Consider the following 27,664-nt stretch of genomic DNA (forward strand, 5'->3'; position numbering starts at 1 on the left):
TTTTTGGAGACCAACCCGTGGATGTGAGTACACTGAGGTGGTGGGTGGTGCGTTTCAGCAGTAGCAACAGCAGCATTGAAGAAAAGCCTCATTCTGGGTGACCATGCAGATTTTAGTAAGTGCAGCTTGCAGGGTTCTTGTAACAGGATTATAGGAAAGTTAAAAAAAAATAAAAATGACTGACTGTTAGGACAACCATAGTGACACCTGACAACATAACTTTTGAAATATTATCACTTAAAAGTTGCATTTAATATTAGTAGCTTATGAGAGATCCTGTATGTTAATAAAATAATTCTGTTATGACACGTGGACAATTAGGTAGTCTAAAATCATCTGTACCAGAAATATAATTTGCAATACACTGAATCACATTTACCCTGGTACTTTTATGTCCAGGCTTTGCTATTATTTACAAAGCTTACAAGTAAATTGAGGTTTCAGTGTTGAGAGGTGAAATAGATACAATTCTTTCCTGCAGAGTTCCACATTTTCTTTGCACTGCTTAACAGTGACAGAAACCTGTTTCAACTATTATCAAAAACATACAGAAATAAGACAAGAGATCAATCAGGTAGAGATCACTCTCTGCATGATGACAGTAACATATTGTCACAATATTCCATGTACAAAAAAAAACAAGCAAGAGATTTCAAATCATCACTCTTTCTGCGTGCACTACTGACAGCCAGTCAAGAACAGAGGTCACAATATCTGATTAAACTGATTTTATTCATTTTCTTTTTAGCACTGCAAATATATCTCATGAAACTGAACTTTGTGAAAATATCTTTGCCTACAGTCAATTCAGGATCTTAAATAATTAGGATCAATTTGTGGGTTTAAATATTGAGTTATAATCTTTTCTGAGTATTATGCTTCAAATTTGAATAGTAATTGCAAATTACATAGAATAAATAATATATAAAATAGAATAAAACATACAAAGTAGAGATGCCACAATTGTGTTATTTATATGCCACAATTATGACAAGAATTGGTTACAAAACTAACAAATACAAAAGCTAAATCATCAGTCTCGTATGCTATAAAACTATCTAGTTATCTTCAAGAATAACTGAAGTATACGCTATTATTATTATACACCCAGAGAAACTATTACTATTACCTCATATGAGCACAAATATTTTCAGTTCCATCCCTTATCCTTACTTTGGGGGAGAATTTCAGAGACCATACTCTTTGATTTTCAGTAAAATGTGTAACTTCATTCTACTTCAGTCATATTAAGTTCAATAGAAGTCAGAATATGTGCAAAAGCAGCATTCAGAGATCTTATTTATAATAAAGTTTTAAGAGACTCACTACACACTGCAATATGCTTTCTCTTTAGACATACTGTAGTGGCAATAGAATGTCTTTACATGCTTTTTTTCCTACACTTACAGTGCAATGCAAGTTTTTTATTTTTTCTAATTCTTTGGCAAAGACTGCAGCATAAATTATTAGTACATAGATTCTAGGTATCCTATACATTCATGAATCACCATAGCCTAATTACTGAAAAATAATTAAACCATAACTTAAGTATTATTTATTAAGTAAAAATATTGAACTTCCAAGAACTTGCCAGACAAACAATAAATTGCTCCTCTGCTTTACTCACTTCCGACTGGTTGTGCACTCCAGAAGCAGACAGAATGTAGCCTTTACTAATTAACTACTCCTTCACTACAATTAAGTTTAAGAGTGAATGGCTTTTATGTTAGGAATGAATGACAGGAGAATTCCACTGAAGTTACTGAAACTCTGGGCATTTATCACATGCTATTTCGCGTACTATTGCTGAACAATGTCAGCCTCACCTTCTTAAAAAGCCTTTATGAAATACAAAGTATATGACCACTAGACTTCAGCAATGATCCCTTCAAACAATAAAGAACAGCTCTCCAAGTAGTTTGCGATTAAACGGTTCTGTGAACCCTTCATATTTGCTTAGCACATTCTTTTGCAAAGTCTAGGAAACTTATTCAACTGACAAAGATGTTGCTTGGTAGCAGTTTCATCATTTGTTTCTTACTGGGAAGATTAAACCAAGAGCATTTCAGCACTGCAGTCAATCTCTACCATGGTGAGTCAACAGAGAAAGGCAACGCAGAAAAGATCTAATCTGAAATTCACATAAACACAATTGCTAATCAGATGCAGCTTCTGATAAAAATTCCACTTAAAGCTTTTTGCTTTAGATATCACAAGCAAGAAGAAAGAACAGTTCAGCACAACATTAAAAAATAACTTGAAAACTCTTGTGATTCAAAAGAAAAAAAAAATGCTAGTAGCTAAACGTTCTAAGAATTTAAATTGTGTGCTGCTATAACAGTGTTTTATTAAAAGCAGACTATGGACAGATTGAATGAAGTGATAAGAGTAATTTTTAGAGACACCTAATATACTTAAGCTTCACATTTTACCAATAAATTAAGTACGGTTGTGACTATTCTTTGTCACTGAAGACAATCTTCATGGAATGACCAACATCCACTTTAAAACAGCATGCAGACTGCCAACAGCAGATGTTCTTGAGCCATTCTAACTGCAGAATTCTATAGAGGAAGCTTTTGGTATTGTGCTAAATGACTCACAAACAAGCCAGGTACTGTTTGGACAATTAAACGAAGTCAACTCCAGAACATGGCATGTACCCTGATATTTTCTGATTAATAAAAACACAGCTTTACTTTCCAAAGACTTAAAGTTCTTAGCCGGAACTTAAGTGGAGCACAGGTCAAGATTGGAAAAAATTTTAGCAAACATTCAGTGACAATGCATCCAGAGAAACTGCTTTAATATCTGTAGATCACATGATATTTAAAAGTCCCTAACTTTAAGATTAAATAGTAGTAAAAATGCCTTTACCAAGAAAGTTGTCACCTTCAGTTTTCAAGAAGCATTTGGACAATGCTCTGATTAATGTGCTTTGAATAGGTCAGGCAGTTGGACTAGAAGGACTTTGAATATCCCTTCCAACTCAACTGCTCTATTTCTTACTTGCTAGACAAAGCATTGTATTTCTAAGTTTCATTTTAGAAGTCTACACGTCAAAACAAAGGGCTAACTTTAAGTAAAATAACTGAAATACACCGAAAGAGGTCACTGCTGATAATGAAGAAAATAGCACATGTGTGCCCTACCTAAGAAAGTAAGTTACCCATAGGACACACACAGAGGTTATAGTTGATATAGGATGAAAAGTTATTTATTTAGTGAATAATAAATCAGGGAATAAGCATAAATATGTCAAAGCATAAGATTACCAATCCAAATGCATTCTAATTTTTCATTTTAGTGATATTTTTTTTCATTAGTAGGCCTCTACTGACCTCTAACATAATAGAGATGTCATGCTTTGACAGTTTTTAATACAGAACAGAACTTTATTAGTCACAGTAATCCAGCTTACCAGTTATGACAACCTACAACACATAAATGCAAAAGTATTACTCACTACAGTCATCCTTTGAAGTTTTTTTTGAAGTGTACTTTAGTATTAAGTACTTATGCTAAAAATAACATTAATGTACTGACTACTTAGCAAACATTCAGTATCCTAGTATGTTTGCAAATGCAAAAATCTAACATGATTTCACTACCATATTGGTTCTTAAATCTTCAGTGAAATATATGAAATGTATGTTACGGCAAGAATACATGTGACTGACTTCCATATGAATTCTCAACTGAATACAATAATATTAAATAAATAAATTTCATTCTAAATTCCTAGAACATATCATTGAAAGAGTATATATATGCTAAAATCTTAAATATTTTGCCTATTTTAAAGAACAGAATCAATCTCAACTTACAGTGATACATCACAATCAGTACAGAGCAAACATAGCAACAATGAAACTGAGAGAAGATTAAATTCATTTTTTCAGTATAGTTCTCACAAGCATTAGAGGTGAAGGAAAACAATTATTTTTATACACGAAACATCATAAATGACATTTTGTTTCCACTTAATCTCATAACAGCCTGGTTGGCTCCAGTCATCTTCTATCATAACTGAAAGAACTGTGGAATAGCTAATTTACTAATAAAAATGCAACCCTTCTGTCTTCCTTCCCTTTTTTTGGCACATTTGCAGCTAAAACGTTTTTCCATCTTAAGACACTTGTACAAAGATGTTGCCAGGGAGCCCCCCAACTCTGCCTTTTGCTCTGGAAAGTATTTTCTGAAACAGGAAAAAACCTCACAAAAATATCAGAGAAGACCAAATGAATGAATGAATGAATGAATAGCCACCACAAAAAAAAATAAAAATAATAAAAAAAAAGTTTTGTTTAAATGCTCCCCCTTTCTGTAGATCCAGAGTTTGAACAGAATAATTAGAATCTCCTGCTTCTTCAATGAGAGTTTTATGAGCTATAAAGGATATTGCCCAGGTGACCAAGATGTGTAAAAGTTCAACATCTGGCATGTGATCCTTTCCATAAAGCTGCGCTGACAAAAATGAACCTTCACCTAAAATAAATTATCCTTTCCTGGGAACAAGCTAACAAGGTTCTTTGTTTATTATGTTTTCTTTGCAATAAAGATATTTGAGATTTTATATTTAAGGTAAGGATATGGATCTAAATAAATTCTACGTTATACGAAAGCAAGTTATTCTTGTTAAACTGTCAGTAAAAACTTAGTTCACAGTACTGATGTTTTGTAATTATTATATTTCAGTGTATAAGCTAATATTATAAGGAAAGCACAGTCCCAGCTCAAGAAGTAATTATTTTTTGTTTTCCTACAGGCCTATTACAAAATCACATTATATTTGATTTAACAGCTAAAATATTTTTCCAGTGAGACTGATGACAAAGCTTACGTTGATTTCTCACTCCTTGCTTTTATGGGTACAAGGATGAACTGAGGGAGGGAAAATGAAAAACCCCTGCACTTTTTCGGTTGTAGCTCCAGAAAGGAACAAGAGATTCATGGAACAAAAAGTACAAGTTCAAAGAGTCACATCTTAAGTTTATGACATTCAACCATAAAGCAGAACAAAAGACTTCCTCTATTTTTACTTTTCTTTAAAAGGAATACTGGGGCATTCTATTAAATAAATAAATAAATAAATAAATAAATAAATAAATAAAGGGAAAGAAATATTTAGTTTTCTGCTGTCAGTAGAGAATTCTAAGTTTTCTTTTGCATTTTATGACAACAGCTTTCTGCTCTATCTAGTCATCTAGGATATCGATTAGCAATCCTCTATTTAAAAAAATAAACTTTGATGAATTAACATCAGATTTTTATTTTCCTGTCTTTAAATGGTTAAATTTATAAGTATTATGTCATTACTTGCATTTTTCCTTCAATCTACTTAAAGTTTTTGTTATTCTATGATCTGTACCAAATAAAAGAAACAATTTTATCATACTATGTGGATGGGATCAGGACAAAAAGCCATCTACACCAACACTGTGTATGAAGCAGTACTATATGTGCTTCCTGAAAAGCCTTACATTAGACCTGGTATTCTCCAGTTTCCAATTTAGACTAGATTTTTTTTTAGCCAGCGGTGGTAAATTTGCATTTACTAGTGAACTACTCCGTGGAACTGAATTGATGTAAAAATTCTGCAGCCACTCCATCCCAATGCCATTAAATTCACAGCTTCCTGAGAAGAACCACCTTCTAATAAATTCATTTATGCCTCCTATTATTGGAGGAAAGAGTGAAAAGTGAATCTCTGCTTATCATATACATCCTACAGCATCTATTCATCTATAATAAATCTATCTATAATAAATCAAAATGTTTTTGAAATGCAAGCTTACTGTGGCTCCAGTGCTCTTTTCTTTTCTTTGCTAAATTCCTAACACTCCAATTGTAGTTTGCTTTGTTTTGTTGGGGTTTTTTTTACTCCTATTGAGTAAAAGCTATCATAAGTTCAGTATCTCAGTACTAAATAGCAGTAGCTCAAAGCCACCTTTTTTTTTTTTTTAAACATAAAATGTACTTTTTCCTTTCCGTAAATGCTATTAAACTGAGTGTCATATGGCTTTCTTACATTTACAAAAAAACTTAACTTGAGAACAAACATTCTTGTATTTATTTGTAAAAAAAAAAAAAAAAAAAAAAAAAAAAGAATAGTCTGGGGAAGCAGTTGGATATTAAAATGTAGCTGTACAAAGCTAGTATGTGCTACTCATTGTAGCAGCACAGTACCCAGCATGTCTGTGAAAATACACAGGATTCATTTTACACTTTGATGTGTGGCCTTTGTTTCTTGAAAGTGATCTGCTTTGCACTGATAACTCCACATACTGTTTGATGCAAGGCTGGTTACGTAAGATTCCCCTAATGAATTCCCTCAGGGCAGCTATAACCTGTGCTCTCATACATCTTAAAAGGATTAACTTCTAAAACTAAAAAGTTAAAATTGCAAAGTAATCTATAAATAAAATAGTACTTTCACTAAGAAACCTCCAGTCATTTTAAATTTCTAGGTTTTCTCCATGTTTTATATTAATAGACTGTCAGCTGTAGTCTTGTCAGAAAATCATACTATTGATTCAGTACAGAGGCTTTCCGTATCTTATTTTATGTGGTTCTAAAATATATATCAATGCTTGATCATACTTTCACTAACTGGTAACAGCAGCTGGCTTTCCAGAAACAGAGTATCCTATAATTCACTGAAAAACACTGCAGTAGATTTCCAACAGAAGAAAAGTATGTTGAAGAGAGAACATAGGAGTCAACAGGAGGTTTCATTTCTAACACTGACTTCATGGTAATTTCTAGGTTATACTTAAAGTCCCCTCTGTTCTGATTCAACATCTCAAAGTTTTAGTATTTTGCATGAAATTTTGTATTATACTCAACTAACATCTGCCATCGCTCCTCAAAATCCTCTGCAATACTTTGTGGAAAGCTACCTTCGGTTTTTTCACGTTGACAGCAACTGGGTCATTGGTTTCAGAAATCCTATATCAGTCAAATTCATTCCATCACTATGTGGAAAACGTAATACATGTAATGTGCCAGACTTGATTGATCGGCTTTCCATCAAGATGCAGCATCCCCTTTATTTATAGTATCTGTTACAAACTGAAAAACTCATAGTGTGATATTTTCACAGGAATTAATGCTTTCTATCCTATGAAAGAATAGGACAAACTGTGATGAATTTTGAGTTAGCTCCCAATGGCCATTACCAGCTCCTTATTCTATGCTTCAAGCACTGCTTTCTTTGAAAACAAGTTACTTAAAACCTGACTATCATGTCATGAAAATATGCTTTATAAGCACTGCTAAAGATTTTGGAAATTGCCTCATTAGTCTTCTGTGGAAACAACTGATATGATCTCAACAACAAAACTCCAAGCTAAACATATTTTGTTTAGTCACTGCATGCTGAAAGGGTCAGAATAATTAATAAAAAAATAGTGAAACGCTGAAGATCTAAGGCAAAGGGTCAGGGTTTCTCTGTATGGTAGTGTATGGGAACTACTGAATCATGGCCTGAACCTCTGATTGATCACCTGAGGCAAGCAATGAGTTGGCCCTGGGAGCACAGGTGAAGGCAATTCACCTGTGTGACCGGAAGGGGTGGAGCCTGGCTGCACCTCTCCTAGACCCCATTTAAGGGCTGACTGCCAGTGGGGAAGGATCTCTCCTTGGAGATCCCTCCTCTTGGAGTCTTTTTTTCTGTGAGCCCAGGACAAAGATAAGCTTCTCCATTCATCTCCAATTATCCCTTTCCAATGTGATAATCTTTCCAGCTATACACTCTCTAAAGACCAGCCTAATTTCTCTGCATACTTGTCAATTACACATCTGTATACTCATTGATTATACAGGTAGTCAGCAGCCTTTTGTATCAACTGACAACCTTGAACAAAAGCCAACAAAATACATGCATATAGGATATGCATATACCCAAACAAGATCTTCTCGGCTTGGGCAAATTTATAGTTTAATATACATTTCCTATTTAACATTAAACTCTTCTCTCACGTTCATTTTTACTAACTACTCTGAGATTTCTGTTAACAAATAAATGAAAAGAATCTCCATGAACAGTCGTCATAAGTAAGGAAAATTTCAGAAGAAGGTGAAAGATGCCAGACAGTGAAGAGATGCTTTTGAAGTTATTAAGAAATACACATTAATCTTTGTAAAAATAAATGGTATACAGCTTTGAAAATCAGAATATTCTTTATCAAAAAAGAAAGCACAGCTCCATATTTTCCACTGCTCCCAGGACTGTGTTTAGCCAATGTATCAAAATTCACAAAACTATTTGCCATATCTTGAGTCAGCAGTGCCCTGCATCCTCCCCTTGTTCTTATTTCAGCTCAAGAGTGCCAATTGCACACAGGTGTTTAGTTGTTGCTGAGCAATGAGCATGTGCCCAGGGCTGGGCAGCATCACTCAGTGGGGAAAAGCCACCATGACAGCGCAAGGCAGGAGGTGGGGTGCAGGGCTATATGAGCTTATGATTGAAATTGTTATTAAACCATCCTGCATCTGAAGAATATAGAATATTGGAAACTCCAGAAGGAAATGGTTTAGTGAATGTGTAAAAGAACAAATGTTACTTTGCTTTACAATACTTCTCTTGGAAGTTTATGTTGTCAGAAGGAAACAGTTCTAGTAAGACTGTTAAAAAAAAAAAAAAAAAAAAAAAGTATTTTCCCAACAGAATTAAAATACCTATGTAAATTAATAAATAGAATACATTACCACTACTCTACAAAAGAAAGGCTTTTTAATTTACTATGTTGCATGCATAAACACATTTTATTCACATTGTTAAAAGGAAGATGAGCAATGGGCTAAGGGCAAAGGCTACACTTTCATTTCAACAAAACAAAGTGTAAGTAGATGAGAATTGGATGTAAGCATTATAAGCAGACAGAACATACTATTTGGAGAAAATAGGGGTCTAAAAACAGAGAGATATTGTCAACATATTACCATGGGAGATCGATAGATGCATAACTGTTCTAACAGAGGCAGATCACTTCCAATCATGAAATAAAACAGAAATCAGCCACGTTTGTAGAAGGAGATTATCAGTAAAAAGCTTGCAAACATTCAGAAATAAAAATTAAACAGAAGGTATTCTCCTTGAATCAGTCTTCCTTGCCACTGAAGTTTGACTCCTGGTATGGTCAGATCAAGGGGTTTGATTTCTTTTCTTACTCTGGCTGCAGCGAGTTTGAGTAGGAGTGTCTGGCAGATGCCTTTGGCAACCACACACCTCATAAACTGACCAGCTTACCCTTTTTCCCTTTTTTTTTGCCCTCTCTTTTGTTGCTCTTCATTCTCCCTTTCTCTTTCTCAGTCTTTTCCCACATACACAACCCATCCTTAGTTTTTCTTCTTCGGTCTCTGTTTTGCTACATCTGAATCCAAATTCAGTACATCATTACCTCTGTAATTTCGACTAATACCTATGTCCTGCTAGCCTGGCAAGCCTCCTCTCCTCTAGAGGTCTTCAATAATCCCCTCCGGCTATCTGCAACACTCAGCCATTTCTTACTTAACTTTCTATAAACCAGCTAAGAAATCCAGCCAGCCCCGCACCACTATTTGCAATTTCTGTTTGCTACACACACTGTCATTTGTCACAAATAGCTATTCTTCACGCCCTTTCCAGTAGTTTCCAGCATCCTGATGATCTTATCCTCAAGTCAGGAGACATTTGCCTTCAGCCCTGCCTACTTTTCTCTGTGGACTGCAGAAGAAAGGCCACAATGCCTATAACTTACATGACTAGAGTTGCAAGGAATTAATCGGAGTGGAAGAATTTATTTAGCTATATAAGATCTTGCAGGGCAATCTGACCTACTTGGCCTACAGACTGAGTCCCCTTATATATATGACATGAGCTAGTTTCTATCTAAGAGTTGTGCAACTGTCTAGGTAGCTTCTCACAAGGGCCATCTTTCTGTGTGCTCCATACTTCTTGTTTTGAGGTTCTTGACTTCCAGTTTGATCTCTCCCAAGATCTCTATATTTTTCTCTGTTGCCTCTATGAAGTATAAAAGTCAAGAAGCGTTTCTTCCTTTCTTACCTACCATCTTCACTGAAAATCCCAGAAATATGCATACCAACATTTTGTTTATACCCCAGGGATACCAGAATTCAATTTCACCTACTTTATAAGTAAAAGGCTTAGAGATTCTTTGCTTCCCCTCTTCCTCTTACATGGGACAGCGAGGTCTTAAACCTTCTTCAGGCCTACTAGAAAAGAGAATGTGGATCCCCTTCTTTTGCTAGTTGTTATTCAAACTTGGATACACCGGAAAAAACAGGGAATTTTCCTCATTCTCTTGTCATTGGAAGAATACAGAGGAAAAAGCAAGTGCATCTCATATCTCACATCAGGAAGCAAAAATGGGAGTCATCATCCATAAAGGCAGCAAGAAGATGCAGTTACCCCATTTTGAATTCACTTTGAACACATAAAGCTCACAGTTTTCCATAATCCCATACAGTCTCCATGTTTTTAGGGAGCTTAAGGTATATTGCTTATAGTAAAAATGCAGTTCATTGGACAAAGGTTGACGATTTTATTTGTATGTAACTTAGCCGGATTTGTTTTCAGCTCTCCTTCTTTACGATTTTCTTAGTATCAGTTCTGTCTTCCATACCTTCAGGATCAGAGTGGCATGATCCGTACACTGTGGGTATTTAAGATCATTGCTTATTCTAAGTTCTCCAAAAGTTTCACTTAGCAGTGGGTGAAACCTTGAAGTCTAGGGAACAAAAATAGCTTGGGGAAACTGTGAAGGAAGAAGTGCAGTCACCTCTCATCATACTCAGCTAATCCTCTAACAAAAACATGCAATAAAAGATCACATGCAGGTTCACAAAAAAGTCCAGATATATGCAAACAAGTATTAATAAAGAATGCAATAGAAGTATAGAGAAAATTTAACTTCTGTATATGTCATTAAAGTGAATTATACCATAAAGTCATATATATATATATATATATATATATATATATATATATTTTAACAATAAACTTTTACTTTCCTGCTTAAAAAAGAGATACTGTATGAAAGAAACAGTAAAACTATTTGTGGATTGGCTAAAATATTTTACAAGGCACGTAAGACAGTAGCTTTGCTTACCAAAACCATTTCTGAGAATTGTATCATTACAGTCATAAGGAGAATATTATATGGAGAAAATACTGAATGTTAAAGGACTCTTTAATCTACCGTAAAAGATGTTCACATGCATTGAGATCACCCACTGGATCAAATTATCAAAGAAAGTTATGGTTTCATCATCTCCTACTGAAAACTCAATAAAAAAAATCTCTGAAAAACAGTAGTCAAATTTTACCTATTAAACTCAATGTAGAGGTAAATACAGAGTGTTTGACTAGATGATCTAGTGATACAACTTACTCAAAGATTTTATCGCAGCTCAGACAGAGCTCCAGCCGTCAAAATCTACAAATAGGGAATTATAAGATCTGTGGGAGAATAGTATATTCTTCTCACACTGAGTGGACTCCCAAAATTTGCAGCTATCCATCAAAAACTATGAACTGTCTAAACATCACAGAGTCACGGAATAGTACGATAGCAATGAATCCAAACTAACACAGGGAGTCACGTCAATCTGTATCTTGAAAAATCTGGATTTCTGCGGGGGGGGGGGGAGGGGGGGAAATACAAATGGAATAATTCAGTCTTTAAGGCTTGAATTCATTTATCATTTATGTCCTTTTAAGTTCAGAGTCCAAAAGCTGTGCATTAATACTATAGCTTCAAGTAAGTAAATGAACGCTTGCAGTAATTACAACAGAAAATGAAAATATGCTTCCTCTTTTTTACTACATTTAATCCATCTCACAATGTTTCTTTCAGTGTTTCTTTCCTCATATGTGGGTATGTCATTGCCTGGAGCACTGGTTTACATATTCTATTCCACAGGATTTTAACACAACTAGAAGAGACTTTGTATATTTTTTAAGTATTTTAGGGACAATTTGTGATCTGAAAAGCAGCTCTAAAACCAATTTTTACAGTGCGGGTGAATTATGTATTACACAGTAAGTCTAAAAAGGCTTGTAATCTAGATGTGATTTTGAGTAAGTGGAAATGAGTAGCATATATTAACTGCGGAAAAAAATTTAGATTAACCTAATCTAACAAAATCACATTTAAATGAGCACTTTAAAATGTGTTTGATAGATGATTAGATGATCTCCTTCTATTTTTTGCTGGTAGACACTAATAAGAAAAGGGAAAAAAAAAATAAAATAAATAAAGAATGAAAATTACAGAATGGCCCAGGTTGGAAAGGACCTCAAGGATCACGAATCTCCAACCCCCCTGTCACATGCAGGGCCACCAACCTCCCCATTTAATACTAGACCAGCCTGCTCAGGGCCCTGTCCAGCCTGGCCTTGAACACCTCCAGGGACAGGGCATCCACAACCTCTCTGGGCAGCCTGTTCCAGCGTCTCACCACTCTCTCTGTAAAGAACTTCCCCCTGACATACAACCTAAATCTTCCCTCCCTCAGCTTAAAATAATTTCCCCTTGTCCTGCCGTTATCTATCCTTTAAAAAAGTTGATTCCCCTCCTGTTTGTAGGTTCCCTTTAGGTACTGAAAGGCTGCAATGAGGTCACCCTGCATCCTTCTTTCCTCCAGGCTAAACAAGTCCAGCTCTTTCAGGAGAGGGAAATAAGAGCCTACTACTAAGGAAAAAAAAAAAAAAAAAAAAAATTAAAGGTCTGTATTGTATAACTGTGAAGGGAGGAAGTCTGACCACAAGTCAGCAACTTCACACTATCGATTGGCAGCCACCAGAGCCTTTCAAGCTCTCTTGTATGTCAGTACCCTGCATGGTGGTGATCTTCCTTGAGTCACGATGTCTCTCAAAGTTACTTCTTGAGGCCAAGAGATTTCTTACCAGGTATCCAACATTTGCATCAAAGAAAGCAACATTTTTTTTATGTATATGCAACATTTATTTATATATATATATATACGTATGTGATATTTTGTGTACATCAAGCAAGCTTAATTATCAGACACAGTAAGTAGTAGAGTGCTTGATCACCATCAAACATTGATTGATAAGTCCTTTTGGTTAACCTCATATCAATAATTTCAATGTAATTCACCTGTGACAATAAGCCAGATGCAAAATGAATTGAGGATTTTAATCTGGGTTGGGTTCTCTATCTATTCATACTCATCACTGTACCGCACAAGAAATTTCTAAGTCCTCACAGGTTCTAACATTTACCACTAATTTTTCTTTTTCCTTTTGTCCTTTCTGGTACTCAAGCCAAGTGGCACAAGCCATAGCTTTGCCAGAGAGTAAACTGCTTAGGCTAGATGGGTAAACAATAGTTTCCATTTTCTTCCCATGCTATTTATTAGTATAGATACAGTGCTAGAGTTAACTGAAGTTAGGGAGTATGAAGACGAGTAGAAGTGACAGCATGGCTGTGGTATGAATTCACATCTGTTTAGCCTCATGAGTGTGTGTGCCGGTCACAACTTTCTCTGACTAAGAACTGTTAATATTAATCCCTCCTTTTGCTCTCTAGGTCAATTACACTTCTTTCTGTTTGACGGCCTTCAGATTTCCAATTTTATTCAATTGGTACAGTTTTCATAAGAAGCTGAGAACTGCAACCAGAAAGGATTTTTTGCAGTGGGGACAATAGACATGTAGAAGGGCCTGCCACATCTGGATTAAAACGGATGTTTATGATGACAGGCAATATATACATTGCCTATGTGTTCCTCTCAGATTTAACATTTCTCTAAAAAAGGGCTTGTCTACCCCACATTTTGTGGGATATTTACATAGGAAAAAAAAGATATCTTTCTCACTCATCCCTTGTTCGAACTGCAATTTTATGAACATAATGATACTAACGCTCAGTGGACTAATGGTACAACATTACTAAGAATTTGTTTGATTTATAACTGTCTTCTGAATTATTATTTATCATACTAACTCTGAAAATGTATATGTATATTTGGTAAACCAATTCTTTATTACCTTTCATTTGAGATGGATGCTAAACTTCAAAATTTCATTTTCTTTAGATGGATGAAACTTCAGAAGACAGAAGAAATGACTTAAATACTAGTCACATCTTCCATCACTGCAACTTCTAGCTTTTATTCTGAGTTTGATTTCTGCTGAATTTCAGAGTTGAGTTCAGATATTCTATAGTGACTTGCATATCATTCACTTATTACATGAGAAATCTCTAGTCTAACAAACTACAATATTCTTTCAATTAATGCTATTTTATTTATAGAAGTTTGTATAGTAATTAAATGCTAATACATTTTGAGTGTATATTGTAGATAATTCATGCAAGAAATTTGCAACCAAATCCTTACAAACTAGAAATACTGGTTCTGATCCATTTTATTTTGCTTTTATTTTACTGTTAATATCCAATATGAATTCAACCATCTTATGGAGAAACTAGGTCAATTTTTTATTTCTGAACTTGAAGTAGCCCATTTGATTTACAGTGAACATGAATGGTTAATTATTCATCTTGGAATGAAATCTATATCTATATTAATAAGGAAGATTGTGAAACATAATTTATGACAGACTTGTCCTCAAAGATACTTTTTAATTAGAAGCACTGGAAATAGATCAAAAGCACTGTGCCTTAAGCTATGGTTTCACAAATCCTGGGCTACACTATGAGACACACAAGCATTTGTGCAGCTGCTCCATGAAGCAGATCAGGAAAGTATCCAATTTTAAAATAATGCGTAAGGAAAAATATCCTGCATCAGCTTCCCACTCTAGCAGCCACAAAAGTAGCTGGGCTTCAGCAAGATTCCTGATTGAATCAGCTGGACCTCTATTTGCAGCAGAAGCCTGAGCGTAGATGAAACCAAAATACTTGAAGGTAATGAATATGTCTTCTTAATATCTGAATTGACAATGGCAATCCTACTTCTACTGAAATCAATGAGCCTTGACACCTCAATTCATGTTGTCTAACTCTAGGTGCCAACTGAAGCACCCAGATATGCCACCATGAGAAGTTGGCTCATCTTCTGTAGATACCATTCTCTCACTGTTAACTACAAAGCAGCCCAGGAAAGCTGTTAGCTTAGGTGTCTCAAATTAAATGTAAAGTAGCTGGATTTTGGAGCCCTTGTGAATTTAGGTCAGGAATTCAAATGCACTCCATTTAAATGCAGACAGCAAGGAGTATATTGACCTTAGGCTCTTTTTGTTGTTCATGGATGTATGTTACCTCTAAGAGTCTGTCTTGGACATGCTATACTATCCTCTCTTTCTAAAGTCTGCAAAGGGACTTCAAGTGCCTAATTTAACACAATATATTCTGCTAATTTTCTAAAACTTAAAATCACTAGGCATAAGCAGACAACAATAAACAGCTTTAAATAGCTAAGTTAGATGACTTGTCTCAGAAAAGCCCTCCAACCATGTTCTCAGTAGGTGTCTTAATTACCTCAGTGTTTCCACCACTCAACTGCCTTGAATGGCAACGCCGAATAGCCAAGTTAATTTCAGTAACATGTACCCTCTTGCTTACACATCAGATGAAAAAATACAGATCCTGGACTTCAAAGTCATCACACATTCAGTCTATGAACATGACAGTAGCACAAATATCAACCCTTCCTATGACAAATTAGGAAAAAAAAAAAATATATATATATATAACCTGAACACAATTACATATGTTGCAAAACCTCCTTCTTTTTTCTGTACCAGAGGAGACAACATAAATTGAACTTCGCTGGATTACTATACTTGTAGGTTCAAAGCTAGAGCAGGAAAAAAAAACTACTTTTCCTTCACAGTGCTACCAGAGGCATTCAAAAGCAAATATTTGTAATCTTTGAAGCAAATGTAACTGCAATGTTATTTAATTTTCTTTTCAGGATAGAATTATTAATGAAACTATATTTATAAGCCATTACAGACAATCTTTCATGGTTACTCTTAAGGGATTTTTTGTGAAAAATTCATAAATTAATTCTAAATACAATTCTATCACAATATATGGTATGTCAAATAAAATTCATGTTTCAAGTCCAGATCAACATAAAGGCATCGCCCAGCAATCCCCTTGTCAGGATTTGAATCTGACTCCTATGTATTTTAATGAACAACAATATCTGGTAAAAGGAAACCTGAATTTCCAAAAAATATCTGACTAGCTCTTCATTCACACATCCATTTGATTCCATCCATCAGACATAAGTCATATTTCTTTGTCAAACAACTGACATCAAATCTCTCTTTGCAGAAATCAAGTTGCTTTCCAGTAATTAGAGGCCTTTGATTGCTGACCTCTTATCATGGCAAAACAGTTGTGTAACTTCAACAAAGTCCCTTTTAAGACTGACACTATATCAACTACCTTTTTGCTCTTATTTCGGAAGCCAGATTTCTGCTTGCATTTCAGTACGTTACAGGTGTGTACTAAAGTTTTCACATCTGACAAGTAAAGAATAATTTATTCTTAAAGTCTCACAGTATTTAGATAACTCCTAAATCAAGAATGTTAACGATGCTATTGTCTATCAGTTCTACTGCCATCAATATTATTGTCAATAACATCTGCTTAAAGCAATTAAAGTGGTCTTCAGTTACATAACCATAGACTAAACAGCATAAACAAAGAAGCTTCAGAGTACCTGTAACAGTCAAGGCACAGGATCTGCAGGTCTCCTCTAGCTGAGTAGCTATGAAATCCAGTAGCACTATATGTCAAGTGACATATATGGGGAAAAGAAATCTTACTTCATGCTAAATTATGTCCTCACAGTTGACCTGGCATAAGATCTTAAGACTGCAACAGTTATTTTAAGCTAAATTCAGCTTAATTCTCTAAAAATTTAAAAAAGTAAATATATAGTAGGTATTGTTAGAAAAGTAACAAAGAGCAAAGCAGGAAACATGGTACATTGTTACCTAAATTGATGTTCTCCTACATTTTGAATACTGTGTTCAGTACTCTACTGACATAGGCTTTGAAATCTCCTGTCACTGAAGCTCCCTAACTTCTAATCATAAAGAACCTTATCATCACCTCTTAGGAAAATCATAGTTGTTGTTTAGGCTTGTCTGGGGAAGAATGAGATTTGTTGACTTCAACTGCTTCAATCTATATTTTATTCTGGAATTTTGTTTTTATAGTTTATCAGTAACTACAGTATCCTGGGTACTAAGGAGATCTTTGATAACTGAAGATGCAACAACAGCCAGTATCTGAGAATTCAGCCAAACAGACTCAGATAAAAGCAAGTCATAAGTTTTAATGTTCAAGGTGACTGGCCAATCTGTGGAGGTAATAGAATATCAATCACACCTCAAGTATTTCAGTTCAGATTTAGCATCGGCTTTTGGAGATGCACTGTAGTCATTTGCAAGCCTCTACCTTACTTTATAATAAAAACTTCTTGCATGCCCAAAGTATGCTACAGCAGTCAGATTCTATGATTCTATTTTATCCTTAAAAAAGGTGAATGTGAATATATGAAGGCATTCATGGTAGTACAGTCTACCATTAGTTTCTTAAAAGATGAATAACGTCAATTTGATCAGAAGACTGAATGCAGACTACCCCATGCACATTTTCCCACAATACTCTTCCTCATATACATAGTTAATGGAAGACCAGTGAGTCACATTCTCCAAGCACTTCTAAAACTAAATGAGATTTAGTATGGTACGTGTATCATGAAGTTCTTCTGCAGTATACATTTCACATGTAGGGTTTGTAGTTACTCTGATTTTTTTTTTTTTTTTTGCATGTTTTACATGTATTTTAAGTACCACAAGGCTTATGCATTTTGCATCTTTAGTAAATCTTTTCAAATAATGTAAAATAATTTAAGCCTTCAAGTGACTTTCATTTACTTCTTTCAGCACCACAAACCTGCATTTCACTGTCATTTTTGTTCTGCACTCTCAGTTTTTGTAAAATATTTTGACAACGCTTCTTGTAAGAAGAGATAAGGGCTTTGCATATCCCCCAAATGTCTTCTCTTTCTCTTTGCACTCTCTGCCATGATTCACTGTCTATCTTACTGAATTTGGATTTAGTTTCTAAAACAGATTAAGAGCCCAAGATCCATCAATGGAACTTCAAACCCTCAAATGTTCCAACAAAACTGGAGTTAAAATGGTTTGGGCAACATTTACTTATTGGCAGAAAGTAGATCAAAGTTCTTCACGACAATCACTTTGTTAACAATCCTCATCCTCTTGAAGTATAGCAACACTGCTATTTTACAATGAAGAAATATCTTCAACCCTTCCTCCTCCATGTTGTATTTAGGTTATCAAGCAGAATTCTTAGCATAATACAGGAAAATAATAAATACGGAAGCAAGCAAGCTATAATTTATTATTAAGTGAAACCTGGTTATTCTGTACATATTTCTCCAGTGAACATTATTTCACTAGAAAAAAAATAATCCTTAGTAAAGAACAACAGGTATTCTTTTTTGCTGTCCACTTTATTTTTTGTTATTCATGACTCAGTGTTACTATGGTAAGTGTACAGAATTGAGAACATGCTTATTTGAAAGAAAGAAAAATGCAAGGAAGACAAAATACAATTATTATATCATATATAGTATCATTAAAATTTGCTTAATTTTGTTATATAAAATAAGTTAGGCAAAAATTTGTAGATAGAGATAGTATCTCTCACGATCTCAAGTGAGAGGATCAGCTTTCAGCTATGCTGTTCCTAAGAAGATACGACCTATTATTAGGTTACTAGAAATATAAAACAGCTTATTTTAGATATGTGAAAATTAGTCTGAAGACTAAGTTCTTGTACTCAATACAATCTAAATTAAGTAACACTTCAGGACTTTTTGAAAGAGTGTATTGCTTTAACCACTCCTAAATATTCCCAGTCTTGGTATCTAGTTGTCCAGTGAAGACCAAGGCCTGTTTTGTTATTAAATTGTAAAACTATGCTCTTGGAAGATTAATTAAGTGAAAAGCCTAACACTTTTACTTATGATTTACTTTTTTAGCCCCATCATTTTCATAAGTATTTAAAAATTAGATGTAGCACCTGTTTTTCAGTATTCATCCATTGAAAGCACAGTCCTCGTAAGGTATTTATATACATATGCTTTAATTATGCTGCTTTTATGCAAACACATTTCTTCCCTTACAGGATAAGATGCCTTTCTAGAAATGGACAGTAGGGGGACTTGAACTCCGCTCTCTGTTGTATTTATGGATTTTGCTTTATTTTAGAGCTACTTGATTCAAAACAACTGTACAAACTGGAATGTTTCCATAGTTCATCCTTGTTTTCTGTCTTGGAAGACTAAGCAATAGGTCTTTCTGCTTCTACCTGCGGGCTAACCAGAAATTTGTGCAGTTTAACAAAGACATATGCCAAATTCATCATCCAGGGATGATGAATCCCATGGACCAACTGAAATCAGTTGCTATCTGGAAATCAGTTTTGCAAAAAAGGCCCTGGGGATCCTAGTGGACACCCAGCTGAGCTTGAGTCAGTAATGTACCCTTGCAGCAAAGGCCACAACCAGCCTCCTGGACTGTATTAGGAAGCACGTTGCCAACAGGTTGTGAGAGGTGAACCTTCCCTTTTATTCACCTTTGGTGAGGCCACACCTGGAGTACTGTGTCCAATTGTGGGCTCCCCAGTACAAAAAAGATGCTGTACTAACAGATTCAGTGCAATGACTATGGAAAGAGAACTATGAAGACAACGAAGTGACAGAAGCATCACTAATACAATGAAAGGCAAAGAGAGCTGGGACTGTTTAGCTTAGACTTAAGCCTCCTATTTATTTCCTTGGAAACGACAACAGATACAGAGAGCACAATAATTCTATTTGATAAGAGCAAATTCTCAGCTACAAAACACAATTTTTCAACATAGTCATCATCACTCACTATATATTTTCAACAGCCATGAACAGGAGCCTGCATGCTATGCTTGTAAAAATCTGCACTAGCAGAAGTGACCCACAGTCACTGTTGCCACTGCTGGGATGCACTGCCCACTGCTCATATCCACTGGTTGGTCCCCATCAGTAGTCAGTAAGTGTCAGTGAATGTAATGGGGGCCATTTTATTTTGCATGGAGGAATACACAGACACACTTTTGCTTCATACGCACTTCCAAGTGAGGTATACATTTGATCAGACTGCCCCTCTGCTGCCACCCATCACTAAGCAACAACATGTAATGGCATACTGGTGGGAAGGTTCAATAGCTACTGCCATGGCACCATCTATCTGCCTCTGACATTATGGGTCGACACAAAATATGAGGCATTACCTTCAAGGCAGTCCTCAAAGTAGCACTATCATTTGAAGAGTGGAAAAGCAACTTTGTGGATTCTCTGTGACAACCAACTGATTAATTAGATACACTGAAATGTTAATACAGTCTTTAAATTCTTCCTTCCCTTCTGTTATTTATTCATTTTAGGTTGTAAACTCTTTAGTGACTTTTCTCTTCTATGACTTTTTCCTTCATCCTAATTCTCTAATTCTATACTTCCCCCCTTATTTCCCTGAGGCTTGGCTTTTATGATTTATTCTAATCTGGTTTGTTAGTTTTTTTATTTCATTTTTATTAATCCATTCCCTGGTTGACTGCCTTGATCAGTACACTCACATAAGTTCATGCTTGGACATTTTTTTGAAGGTCTGATTTAATTGACATTGATATATGGATACATTTAATTATTTAAGTGACTTGTATAAGTAATCTTGATTGTTTTCATGAGAGGAATTGAGTTTTAAAAAGAGATGCAAAAAGCTTCAGACTAAGTGCACCTTCCCAAATCTGTTTGACAGTATGTTCCTGTTCCAGTTGCATTAGGTACCATAGCAACTGCAGGGGAAGAAGTGGGATATCAAAGAACTATCTCAGCTTGAGAAGTAAACATGTAGTTGGAAGTACAAATCTGTGCTGTTTTTTTTCCCCTGCTACCTTGTCTGTTCTGTATCCAGTTCAAGAAGTATGATGTTCATGACGAGCAGCAGTCTGAAATACTTTTTTGTTTGTTTGTGTTCTCTTTCTCACCCCAGACTCTAGTGACGTATTGGTGACACTGTGAAAGACCTTAATATTACTGAGTCCTTTTTTAATAAATATACATACGGCACATGTAAAGTAAAAACTGTACATTGTTAACGTAGGTGTAGGGAGTCACTGGGGGCCATAGAGCTACCTAACTCCACTTAAAATAGTCATAACTGATCTTGTCAGTTTTGGTTGTTACAAGAACAAACGTCCCTAGCTCACATATAGACACCAGATGTGGGCATCTGCAGTCTGAAAGAATGAACTTGAAACTTCCATAAAAAAAAACATTGTTTACCATTCTCTAGATTATGCAGGACACCCTTCACAAACTGGCAGGTATGACAGAAGCCAGACAGGATCAGCACCTCTGAAGATGTAGGTTTGAAGGATGGACAGCCTGCTTCTAAAAGTACACACGATAGATGTCTATCACATAACTGAATTAAGTCCAGAATCCTGTCCTAGTGAGTTGCTGCTAACACCTTTGTCTCTTGGTAAGCTGCACTGCATTGTATCATTAACTCTTTTTGTTTTGTTACAGCTACTACCCCTCATTCATTATGGCCTCTTCTAACTTCACTCTATTTCTATTTGCTCATACTTTCAGCAACTCAGTAACAGAACCAAGAAGTTAAAGTAACCACCCATTGAATGATTGCTTCCAAGTTTGATTCAAAAGTAAGTGAAAGTTTATTTGATAAAGCCAAGAAAATAAGAAGAAATATTTATTTTTTTTCTTAAACCACAGGAGTCATTAATCTAATTCACAGTAAGGACTAAGCATGGTGACTGTAGCAATGGCTATATTTAAACCTTAAATTATAATAAATACCCAAGAAAACATCATCTTTAAAGGAAAACAGCAGGTTCATGATCACCAGTGTAAAAGAAAGAAAGAAAGAAAGAAAGCCAGTTTAATGCACCATTAAGTATAAAATGGAAATATTAAATGAAAAACTAAATCCTTCCCAAGGGGGGTTATTCCTACAAAAGTTCCTCAGATATTAGCTTTTACCTATTAACAGAGTAAAGGAAAAGCCCTTGAATAAAAGAAATTACAAATCTTAATCCTCTACTTTAATGGAATCTCTTAAATTAGGTGACTATTTCAGGTTATTTTTACAACAACAAGTCATGAAGAATCAAGTTCCTCGCGGGACTGACCAAAATTGAATTTGCAGCTTTCTCTACAATGCTGACAATCACAATAAAATCAGAATCAGCCAGGTGATAGTTTCAGCACAACAGTTGCATAGCAAAAAGCAAATTAAAATGTAAATAGAATTTTAATATGGCTGAACTAGGCCCTACTTTGCTTGCAGCATATTTGATTGCTGCTTTTAAATAACATACAAGAGTGAAAAAATTGAATTCCGACGTGATAATCAGAATCACAGAATCACCAAGGCTGGAAAAGACCTTCAAGATCATCCAGTCCAACCATTACCAATAGTTCTCACTAAACCAAGATCCTCAACACGTCCAAACGTTCCTTGAACACCTCCAAGGTCAGTGACTCCACCACATCCCTGGGCAGCCCATTCCAGTGCCTGACCACTCTTTCAGAGAAGTAGTATTTCCTAACATCCAGCCTGAAACATTTTACAGAGTCATCAGACATTTTACATTACAGCACTTCGTTTAAAATAACATGAGGTTAAAACTATATCAGGTAAAAGCAAGAAAGTTAGATTATAAAGTATGTTAGGAACACCATAAAAACCATGCTATATCTTAAAATTTCCAGTCCCCTTCAGTACATGTACAAAACTCGCGAATTTTAACAACAATTATTCCAGTCTTCAAATCACAAAGACTAAATATCTTATATACACAAGATAAAGAATAGAAAATACTTACATTTAGTTATTTTTAGATACCTAGCAATAATTGAATACATTTATAAGTGTATACTGCATTTTACATAAGCATGAAACAAAAATATGCTATACTCTGAAACAAAAAACAAAAAAATCCATCATCTTATTCATTTGAAATTTTCCTCAGCCACCTAGTCAGCATGATCCTGCAGAATATGTAAGTTTAATTTGCAAAGTTTATCCAAGCCAAGTAGGCAGACCACAGCTATCCCAGTGGTGGTAGTGGAGGAAAACAACAATATGGAATCTACAGCGCATCTCTCCTCTCCTTGCGAGAATGTAGTTAGCTCCCATTTAGCATGTAATTCTGTATTTTCAAAATCCTCCTGACAGAACATGATCCTTGAAAAAGAGCAACAACAAAATTGATGAAATCTAGACAATTGGAAGTATAGCCAGTCCAGAATTTCATACACGCCTTGAGAAGCACTTGTTCTACAGTGATTCAGACCTGGTAGAGGAAACTTTGCTACTGTAGCTTTTATCTATAGATATCAACATTTAAAAACACCCAAGGGAGCAGCAACTTGCATTGTTTCTTTGTTGCAGATGAGTAACCTGACCACTGAAACGCAGACTTAATTTTATCATTTTGCCTAACAGTTCTGCAGAAAAGAACTTCACAAGAAGTCAACCGCATCCTGGACCGCAATAAAGGAACTGTGGACAGCAAGGTGAGGGAGGTGACTATCCTCCTCTATTCTGCCCTTGTGAGGCCCCACCTGAAGCACTGTGTGCAGGTCTGATGCCCTCAGCTCAAGAAAGATGTGTAACCATTGAACAGGTCCAGAGAGGGCCACAAGGATGACCAGAAGTATAAAGAAAAAAGGAGGGTGCTGGGCTTATTTAGCTTGGAGAAGTGAAGGCTGCAGGGAGACCTCATTGTGGTCTTTAAAGGCAGTTCATAAGCTGGAGAGACTTTGTATGTGGTAAGATAGTGACTGGAACTAGACAATCCAAGCCATCTGATGGCTTTATGACTCTTCTGTCATGATGAACACTAAGTAGTCACACAGAACAGAAGAGTTGCAGAAGGAGTCTTAGACTTACACGATGCAAAACAAGAAATAACCCAGAAGGCGGCCCACTCTACTCAGAAATCTGCTTTATTTTTAGACTTTATTTAAAAGAAATCTAACACAAATAGCTACTATACATGCACTAAACTGCTATGCAGCTATCTACATTAAACTTCCAGCATTCCGTATTGGGATCTGCTGTTTCTATGTTTTTAAATGAATTCACTCATAAGAGTGAATATTCTCCTTTGGAATCTCAAATTCAGCAGACCTCTAACACAACACTCCTCTAGTCTACACAGATTTAAGTTCAAGCCTTTAATGCGAGCTGAGATTTGTAGATTTCTTAAAAATTGACCCATATCAATATTCTTTCAAGGCTCAAAGAAGAGTTACCCAATCCTGCTGTTGAACTATTTAACTTCAGTAAAGGCTTGTTTCATTACCACTGTTAAAATCAGTACACCAAATACTTTATTCCAAAAGATGGGCATGTATTTCTTATTCACTCCAGGAGGGGAAAAAAGAAAAAAAAGAGAGAAGGAAGAAAAAGAAGAAAAAAATGCAGACACTTCGTAAAAAGCAAAGAAGTGAGCAACTGATTTCACCTTCCACTTAGTTGCATTTCTATGACTCCAACATAAGGAAAGTAGCTCACCCTGAGCAGAGAGCCAGCTTTCATTCACTTCAGGTTAAAAGCAATCATCTCTCTGAGTACTTGATACACTGGAAATATACATGTTAGCTTACTCCTCAATAACCTGCTTGTGCTTTCAGAACTTAATCTCACCCTTGAGCTACATTAGTACCAGTTGCTCTAAGGTTTCAAAGCATAGGGAAGCTCAGAAGGTGGTTACTTTGTTGTGTATAATATGCACATTAGGGTACAGTTTCATAAACCTCACTGTAGGTATCTATATATTCAAAATCTAACAGTGTCCAAGCTTTCACTACAGCCAAGGGTTACACAGGGCCCAGTTCCACTGCTATGCCATAGGCTTCTAGAGACAGTCAATATGTCATAAGTTATTTAGTATTAACTTTGGATTTGTTTCTCTACAGGTACAAAATTTTCTTCCCAGTTTCCCGGTTTTCCATTCTAGAGCTATTCTGCAGATTTTGTGGGTTAATGCTCTTTCCATTATTCACCATGTACCTTTTTAAGTACAGATTTAGACATATGAGGGCTGCCCTAAAAGTATTGCCTCATATTTTATTATGTTGGTCCACAATGTCAGAGGCAGATAGATGGCACCATGGCAGTAGAGGTCAAACCTTCCCACCAATATTCTGTTACACGTTGTTGCCATGTGACAGATGGCAGCAGAGGAGCAGTCAGACAGAATGATATCTGACATGGAAGGGCACAGGAAGTAGTAAAGGTGTGTCACTGAATTCCTTCAAGCAGAAGCAATGGCTCTGACATACACACTGACTCTTGCTGAATCTTTGTGGAGACCAATTGGTTGATGAGAGCACAATGAGGTGTTGGGTGGTGCATTTCAGCAGTAGTTACAATGGATCACTTCCGCTAGTGTAGATTTTTATAAGCACAGCATGCAGACTCTTGCTCATTGCTGCTGACAATGTATAGTGAATGGTGATGACTATGTTGAAAAAATGGTGTTATGTAGCTAAGAATTTGCTCTATCAAATAGTGCTATTGTGCTCTCTGAATCTGTTGTAGTTTTCAAGGAAATAAATAGGAGGCATTACTTTCGGAGCAACTGACATATACAGGAAAAAAGTAAATACTTGATACTAGATAATCTAGTGCTTATTTAATTTAAATTTGATACAGTTCTGCACTCCCTCATTCCCTTCTTATGCTTTGAAAAGAATGCTTTCTAGTTAAAAGCATCCCTTAAAATGCAATTATATTTACTTGGTTTACATATAAAAAAAAAACATCTTACTTTAAAAATTCCACATAAAACTGTGTTGTTTTAGTGTACATTTGCTGAGAAATATAATTATTTTTACTTCTCACAAAGCTTTTGAAAATGCGGTATAAAATTTTATTTCTCCCTAAGTAGTATGCCAGATTTGCTGAGGTGCAATTTGAAAGGAAAATATGGGTAAAAATAAGACTGTCTATATTATAAATACTACAAAATTTCTTAAGTTTCCTGCATGGAGCATGAACGTCTTAGTAGTGTAATTGCTATTTTTCATATTCATACTTCATGTTTTTCACATACACTGCATGCCAGGGTACAGATACCTACTTTATTCTATCTCTCACCTACATTTTTTAAAGAATAGCACAGTTCTTCCCTAGGTTTCTCATTTAAAAGGAATGTGGATTGTCCTCTTTTTTTTTTAAATTACATTTAAATTTCAGAGTATACCTCAGCTCTTTTTTCAATGGGGCCATTTTTTTCTTCAAATAAATAACCTAAAATTGAGCAGTTTTCCAGCTCAAGGTTTATCAGCACAAATCTTATCTGCTGTCTTTCTGTTTAAGAATCTTAAGTCTAATCCTAAGACTTTTAAACAACAGCTAATTTCTGTCAGCTTTTGATCCATTATTATTCCAAGAACTTTTCCTATTAAAAAATATCCATAGAAAGTTATCCCCAACCCTGATACTTCTTCCACTGTTTCTTCCCAATTAAATGTAGAACCTGTATTTGCTCCTACAGAACACCAGGTTTTCTACTTGCAAATCCTGAAAAATCTAGAAGGCTGCAGAAACTGCTGTCTTTGAAACAACACTCAACATTTGTTCTAAACTACCAACTTCACACTGCTATGTTCTCTTGGAGTTCAGTCTTTCTTTAAACTATATTTTATTGGCAAATCATCTTCACAAAATTTTCAGAACAGGCAGGAAGCAGGCATCCACAGCTCTGTGAAAATGCAAGCTTTTATAGCCCTGGATCCAAAGGAAATGTTTTAAATTTGTAATTTGCAGTTTTTTTCTCATGGATAAGTACTACAAAAAATATAAAAATTGTAGATTAGGATATGCCTACGCTGATCACTTTGTTACACAGACATAAACCAAAGTAGTAGTTATCTGGGTACTAGCAAAAAATATGATTTTGACAAAACCTTAGTATTCACCCAGGATCTGATTTAGCAATTTCAGATGACTTCCACAATGACAGGATTGCATAACTTCTAGCGCACCTAAGTCAGTTTAATTGTAATGCAGGTATTACCATAATTCAGAAAAACAATTAAGGACTGTAAGTAAGCGCAGCCTGAGACAAGACCCCACAAGCACAAGTCCACACTAAGCAAGTATAATTTAAGAACATACTGAGATGGTAAAAACGTGTTACAGAAACAAAATAAATCCTTTTGCTTATAAATCTCAGAAATGCCCATAGCAAAGAACATGTGTATGCAAATAAGCATCCAAAAGATAAGAATGAGACACAATGGAAGTAAATTCCTCTAGAACAATAAAAGACTTCTTTTCAATACATAAATAAAACTAAGGATTAACGTTGAAATTTTAAGTATTAATCTAAATCTCCAGATTTCTGCACTTAAAATAGCCCTATAGTGCTGAGCTTTATGTGTATATAGAAATACGGGGTCCAATTTTAAGCTGCATTAGCAGCTTGTCCTGATTTTGTATCATAACGGAATCAAAATACCATCTTAAGAGATGATTTCTGAAGTTATTAAGATTTCTGTAACAGCTTTGCTCCCTAGATCAAACAGTGGGTATTATATTTTTTTC

The 27,664-nt window shown here is 35.4% G+C and overlaps 1 protein-coding gene across 1 annotated transcript in view; it reads right to left on the reverse strand.

Moving 5' to 3' along the window:
* GPC5 (glypican 5) overlaps nt 1-27,664 on the reverse strand; it is a 657,195-nt gene that overhangs the window by 588,865 nt on the left and 40,666 nt on the right. The window lies entirely within an intron of this gene.

Source organism: Meleagris gallopavo, chromosome 1 (assembly GCF_905368555.1).
Source record: "Meleagris gallopavo chromosome 1, MGAL_WU_HG_1.1, whole genome shotgun sequence".
Taxonomy (NCBI): Eukaryota; Metazoa; Chordata; class Aves; order Galliformes; family Phasianidae; genus Meleagris; species Meleagris gallopavo.